The following is an 8,002-nucleotide window of genomic DNA, read 5'->3' as shown; positions in this document are numbered from 1 at the left end:
TACTGTGTGCTGAGCCGTGTATCTAATCCTATCCTGTGTGATACTGACTGCGGAGCCGTGTATCTAATCCTATCCTGTGTGATACTGACTGCTGAGCTGTGTATCTAATCCCATCCTGTGTGATACTGTGTGCTGAGCCGTGTATCTAATTCTATTCTGTGTGATACTGTCTGCTGAGCCGTGTATCTAATCCTATCCTGTGTGATACTGACTGCTGAGCTGTGTATCTAATACTATCCTGTGTGATACTGCCTGCTGAGCCGTGTATCTAATCCTATCCTGTGTGATGCTGACTGCTGAGCCGTGTATCTAATCCTATCCTGTGTGATGCTGACTGCTGAGCCGTGTATCTAATCCTATCCTGTGTGATGCTGTCTGCTGAGCCGTGTATCTAATCCTATCCCGTGTGATACTGACTGCTGAGCCGTGTATCTAATCCTATCCGGTGTGATACTGTCTGCTGAGCCGTGTATCTAATCCTATCCCGTGTGATACTGACTGCTGAGCCGTGTATCTAATCCTATCCCGTGTGATACTGACTGCTGAGCCGTGTATCTAATCCTATCCCGTGTGATACTGGCTGCTGAGCCGTGTACCTAATCCCATCATGTGTGATACTGGCTGCTGAGCCGTGTACCTAATCCCATCATGTGTGATACTGGCTGCTGAGCCGTGTATCTAATCCTATCCTGTGTGATACTGTCTGCTGAGCTGTGTATCTAATCCTATCTTGTGTGATACTGACTGCTGAGCTGGGTATCTAATCCTATCCTGTGTGATACTGTCTGCTGAGCCGTGTATCTAATCCTATCCTGTGTGATACTGTCTGCTGAGCCGTGTATCTAATCCTATCCTGTGTGATACTGCCTGCTGAGCCGTGTATCTAATCCTATCCTGTGTGATACTGTCTGCTGAGCCGTGTATCTAATCCTATCCTGTGTGATACTGACTGCTGTGCTGTGTATCTAATCCTATCCTGCGTGATACTGTCTCCTGAGCCGTGCAGCTAATCCTATCCTGTGTGATACTGTCTGCTGAACCGTGTATCTAATCCTATCCTGTGTGATACTGTCTCCTCAGCCGTGTATCTAATCCTATCCTGTGTGATACTGGCTGCTGGGCCGTGTATCTAATCCTATCCTGTGTGATACTGCCTGATGAGCCGTGTAGCTAATCCTATCCTGTGTGATACTGCCTGCTGAGCCGTGTATCTAATCCTATCCTGTGTGATACTGCCTGCTGAGCCGTGTATCTAATCCTATCCTGTGTGATACTGCCTGCTGAGCCGTGTATCTAATCCTATCCTGTGTGATACTGCCTGGTGAGCCGTGTATCTAATCCTATCCTGTGTGATACTATCTGCTGAGCCGTGTATCTAATCCTATCCTGTGTGATACTATCTGCTGAGCCGTGTATCTAATCCTATCCTGTGTGATACTGTCTGCTGAGCCGTGTATCTAATCCTATCCTGTGTGATACTGACTGCTGAGCCGTGTATCTAATCCTATCCTGTGTGATACTGTCTGCTGAGCTGTGTATCTAATCCTATCCTGTGTGATATTGTCTGCTGAGCCATGTATCTAATCCTGTCCTGTGTGATACTGTCTGCTGAGCCGTGTAGCTAATCCTATCCTGTGTGATGTCTGCTGAGCTGCATATCTAATCCTATCATGTGTGATACTGACTGCTGAGCCGTGTATCTAATCCTATCCTGTGTGATACTGTCTGCTGAGCTGTGTATCTAATCCTATCCTGTGTAGCAGTGTCTGCTGAGCTGTGTATCTAATCTGATACTGTCTGCTGAACTGTGTATCTTATCCCATCCTGTGTGATACTGTCTGCTGAGCTGTGTATCTAATCCTATCCTGTGTGATACTGTCTGCTGAGCCGTGTATCTAATCCTATCCTGTGTGATCCTGTCTGCTGAGCCATGTATCTAATCCTATCCTGTGTGATCCTGTCTGCTGAGCCGTGTAGCTAATCCTATCCTGTGTGATACTGACTGCTGAGCTGTGTATCTAATCCTATCGTGTGATACTGACTGCTGAGCAGTGTATCTAATCCTATCCTGTGTGATACTGACTACTGAGCCATGTATCTAATCCCATCCTGTGTGATACTGTCTGCTGAGCCGTGCATCTAATCCTATCCTGTGTGATACTGTCTGCTGAGCCGTGTATCTAATCCTATCCTGTGTGATACTGACTGCTGAGCTGTGTATCTAATCCTATCCTGTGTGATACTGTCTGCTGAGCCATATATCTAATACTATTCTGTGTGATACTGTGTGCTGAGCCGTGTATCTAATCCTATTATGTGTGATACTGACTGCTGAGCCGTGTATCTAATCCTATTCTGTGTGATACTGTCTGCTGAGCTCTGTATCTAATCCTATCTTGTGTGATACTGACTGCTGAGCTGTGTATCTAATCCTATCCTGTGTGATACTGTCTGCTGAGCTGTGTATCTAATCCTATCCTGTGTGATACTGTCTGCTGAGCCGTGTATGTAATCCTATCCTGTGTGATGCTGTCTGCTGAGCTGTGTATCTAATCCTATCCTGTGTGATACTGTCTGCTGAGCCGTGTATCTAATACTATCCTGTGTGATACTGTCTGCTGAGCCGTGTATGTAATCCTATCCTGTGTGATGCTGTCTGCTGAGCTGTGTATCTAATCCTATCCTGTGTGATACTGTCTGCTGAGCCGTGTATGTAATCCCATCCTGTGTGATACTGTCTGCTGAGCCGTGTATCTAATCCTATCCTGTGTGATACTGTCTGCTGAGCCGTGTATCTAATCCTATCCTGTGTGATACTGTGTGCTGAGCCGTGTATCTAATCCTATCCTGTGTGATACTGTGTGCTGAGCCGTGTATCTAATCCTGTCCTCTGTGACACTGCCTGCTGAGTCGGGTATGGGGATGGTTGGCATAGTTCAGCACTCAGATCCCAGGCAACCAACAGGTCTGGGCTTGTGCGGTGGTGCCATGCGTGCCTAAGTGCCCAGCCGCTGATGTGAGGCCAGCAGCAGACACGTCTCATCACTAGCGGGTCCTGTAATAAACACCCAGCATTGCCACAGGCCTGCAGGCCAAATCTGTCCATGATTGCCACCCCACTTTCCAGATATAGAATTGAGGAATGGGGGAACAATCCAAGGCCAGGATTCAGAGCGCCCCGGCTCCATGGCCAGAGACTCTGCCTAAGTGTACTTCTTAGCGCATATGGTCCAATATGAGCAATCAGTGTTGTCATAGGGTCATTACATGGATCCAGTTAGTTTGTTGTGGGCACACTCTGGTATTAACTCCTGGGTAAACGATGAGCACAGAAAGTGTTGTCATAGGCACGCAGATGTAGGGATTGGACCTGTATTATTTATCAACAAAACAGGGGACTCCAGCCTGCACACGGACACGTACGTGGTGACAGGACAAGCACCACCGCTCTCCCCAGCTATTAGTGTGATTGATGTAATTGTAGCCAGAATTACCCACAATGCACTGCTTACTAAGGGCCCCGGGGTCACGTTTCTCACCACTATGGCATCGTTATCACTCAGGACACAGAGGAATCGCCATTTCTTGTGAAGTGCGTATTCCGCTAATACTAAATATAGAAGGAGGGTGGGGGGGTTCCCAGGCAGCACGAAAATCCAGGGTTTCCATAGCAATAGGTTACCTCCAACCGCCACACAAATACTGAAAGCGCTATCTAGTCTACTCATTATAAGGAGAATCTAAGCACTCCACTACAGCACCTGTACACTGGGAGCGACCACCGAGAATGTGTGTACACAGTGACTGCACCAGCAGAATAGTGAGTGCAGCTCTGTAGTATAATACAGGATGTAACTCAGGATCAGTACAGGATCAGTAATGTAATGTATGTACACAGTGACTGCACCAGCAGAATAGTGAGTACAGCTCTGGAGCATAATACAGAATGTAACTCAGGATCAGTACAGGATCAGTAATGTAATGTATGTATACAGTGACTGCACCAGCAGAATAGTGAGTGCAGCTCTGGGGTATACTACAGGATGTAACTCAGGATCAGTACAGGATCAGTAATGTATGTACACAGTTACTGCACCAGCAGAATAGTGACTGCAGCTCTGGGGTATAATACAGGAGGTAACTCAGGATCAGTACAGGATCAGTACAGGATCAGTAATGTAATGTATGTACACAGTGACTGCACCAGCAGAATAGTGAGTGCAGCTCTGGGGTATAATACAGGATGTAACTCAGGATCAGTACAGGTAATGTATGTACACAGTGACTGCACCAGCAGAATAGTGAGTGCAGCTCTGGGGTATAATACAGGAGGTAACTCAGGATCAGTACAGGATAAGTAATGTAATGTATGTACACAGTGACTGCACCAGCAGAATAGTGAGTGCAGCTCTGTAGTATAATACAGGATGTAACTCAGGATCAGTACAGGATCAGTAATGTAATGTATGTACACAGTGACTGCACCAGCAGAATAGTGAGTACAGCTCTGGAGCATAATACAGAATGTAACTCAGGATCAGTACAGGATCAGTAATGTAATGTATGTATACAGTGACTGCACCAGCAGAATAGTGAGTGCAGCTCTGGGGTATACTACAGGATGTAACTCAGGATCAGTACAGGATCAGTAATGTATGTACACAGTTACTGCACCAGCAGAATAGTGACTGCAGCTCTGGGGTATAATACAGGAGGTAACTCAGGATCAGTACAGGATCAGTACAGGATCAGTAATGTAATGTATGTACACAGTGACTGCACCAGCAGAATAGTGAGTGCAGCTCTGGGGTATAATACAGGATGTAACTCAGGATCAGTACAGGTAATGTATGTACACAGTGACTGCACCAGCAGAATAGTGAGTGCAGCTCTGGGGTATAATACAGGAGGTAACTCAGGATCAGTACAGGATAAGTAATGTAATGTATGTACACAGTGACTGCACCAGCAGAATAGTGAGTGCAGCTCTGGGGTATAATACAAGATGTAACACAGGATCAGTACAGGATCAGTAATGTAATGTATGTATACAGTGACTGCACCAGCAGAATAGTGAGTGCAGCTCTGTGGTATAATACAGGATGTAACCCAGGATCAGTAATGTAATGTATGTACACAGTGACTGCACCAGCAGAATAGTGAGTGCAGCTCTGGGGTATAATACAGGAGGTAACTCAGGATCAGTAATGTAATGTATGTACACAGTGACTGCACCAGCAGAATAGTGAGTGCAGCTCTGGGGTATAATACAGGAGGTAACTCAGGATCAGTAATGTAATGTATGTACACAGTGACTGCACCAGCAGAATAGTGAGTGCAGCTCTGGGGTATACTACAGGATGTAACTCAGGATCAGTACAGGATAAGTAATGTAATGTATGTACACAGTGACTGCACCAGCAGAATAGTGACTGCAGCTCTGGGGTATAATACAGGAGGTAACTCAGGATAAGTAATGTAATGTATGTACACAGTGACTGTACCAGCAGAATAGTGAGTGCAGCTCTGGGGTATAATACAGGATGTAACACAGGATCAGTAATGTAATGTATGTACACAGTGACTGCACCAGCAGAATAGTGAGTGCAGCTCTGGGGTATAATACAGGATGTAACACAGGATCAGTACAGGATCAGTAATGTAATGTATGTATACAGTGACTGCACCAGCAGAATAGTGAGTGCAGCTCTGTGGTATAATACAGGATGTAACCCAGGATCAGTAATGTAATGTATGTACACAGTGACTGCACCAGCAGAATAGTGAGTGCAGCTCTGGGGTATAATACAGGAGGTAACTCAGGATCAGTAATGTAATGTATGTACACAGTGACTGCACCAGCAGAATAGTGAGTGCAGCTCTGGGGTATACTACAGGATGTAACTCAGGATCAGTACAGGATAAGTAATGTAATGTATGTACACAGTGACTGCACCAGCAGAATAGTGACTGCAGCTCTGGGGTATAATACAGGAGGTAACTCAGGATAAGTAATGTAATGTATGTACACAGTGACTGTACCAGCAGAATAGTGAGTGCAGCTCTGGGGTATAATACAGGATGTAACACAGGATCAGTAATGTAATGTATGTACACAGTGACTGCACCAGCAGAATAGTGAGTGCAGCTCTGGGGTATAATACAGGATGCAACTCAAGATCAGTACAGGATCAGTAATGTAATGTATGTACACAGTGACTGCACCAGCACGATAGTGAGTGCAGCTCTGGGGTATAATACAGGATGTAACTCAGGATCAATACAGGATAAGTAATGTATGTACACAGTGACTGCACCAGCAGAATAGTGAGTGCAGCTCTGGGCTATAATACAGGATGTAACACAGGATCAGTACAGGATCAGTAATGTAATCTATGTACACAGTGACTGCACCAGCAGAATAGTGAGTGCAGCTCTGGGGTATAATACAGGATGTAACTCAAGATCAGTACAGGATCAGTAATGTAATGTATGTACACAGTGACTGCACCAGCACGATAGTGAGTGCAGCTCTGGGGTATAATACAGGATGTAACTCAGGATCAATACAGGATAAGTAATGTAATGTATGTACACAGTGACTGCACCAGCAGAATAGTGAGTGCAGCTCTGGAGTATAATACAGGATGTAACTCAGGATCAGTACAGGATCAGTAATGTAATGTACGTACACAGTGACTGCACCAGCAGAATAGTGAGTGCAGCTCTGGGGTATAATACAGGATGTAACTCAGGATCAGTACACGATAAGTAATGTAATGTATGTATACAGTGACTGCACCAGCAGAATAGTGAGTGCAGCTCTGGGGTATAATACAGGAGGTAACTCAGGATCAGTAATGTAATGTATGTACACAGTGACTGCACCAGCAGAATAGTGAGTGCAGCTCTGGGGTATACTACAGGATGTAACACAGGATCAGTAATGTAATGTATGTACACAGTGACTGCACCAGCAGAATAGTGAGTGCAGCTCTGGGGTATAATACAGGATGTAACTCAGGATCAGTACAGGATAAGTAATGTAATGTATGTACACAGTGACTGCACCAGCAGAATAGTGACTGCAGCTCTGGGGTATAATACAGGAGGTAACTCAGGATAAGTAATGTAATGTATGTACACAGTGACTGTACCAGCAGAATAGTGAGTGCAGCTCTGGGGTATAATACAGGATGTAACACAGGATCAGTAATGTAATGTATGTACACAGTGACTGCACCAGCAGAATAGTGAGTGCAGCTCTGGGGTATAATACAGGATGTAACACAGGATCAGTACAGGATCAGTAATGTAATGTATGTATACAGTGACTGCACCAGCAGAATAGTGAGTGCAGCTCTGGGGTATAATACAGGAGGTAACTCAGGATCAGTAATGTAATGTATGTACACAGTGACTGCACCAGCAGAATAGTGAGTGCAGCTCTGGGGTATAATACAGGAGGTAACTCAGGATCAGTAATGTAATGTATGTACACAGTGACTGCACCAGCAGAATAGTGAGTGCAGCTCTGGAGTATAATACAGGATGTAACTCAGGATCAGTACAGGATCAGTAATGTAATGTATGTACACAGTGACTGCACCAGCAGAATAGTGAGTGCAGCTCTGGGGTATAATACAGGATGTAACACAGGATCAGTACAGGATCAGTAATGTAATGTATGTACACAGTGACTGCACCAGCAGAATAGTGAGTGCAGCTCTGGGGTATACTACAGGATGTAACTCAGGATCAGTACAGGATAAGTAATGTAATGTATGTACACAGTGACTGCACCAGCAGAATAGTGACTGCAGCTCTGGGGTATAATACAGGAGGTAACTCAGGATAAGTAATGTAATGTATGTACACAGTGACTGTACCAGCAGAATAGTGAGTGCAGCTCTGGGGTATAATACAGGATGTAACACAGGATCAGTAATGTAATGTATGTACACAGTGACTGCACCAGCAGAATAGTGAGTGCAGCTCTGGG

This window comes from Dendrobates tinctorius, unplaced genomic scaffold (assembly GCF_039654945.1).
Source record: "Dendrobates tinctorius isolate UK_male_01 unplaced genomic scaffold, ASM3965494v1 ptg000231l, whole genome shotgun sequence".
NCBI lineage: Eukaryota > Metazoa > Chordata > Amphibia > Anura > Dendrobatidae > Dendrobates > Dendrobates tinctorius.
Note: the sequence above shows the minus strand (reverse complement) of the source record.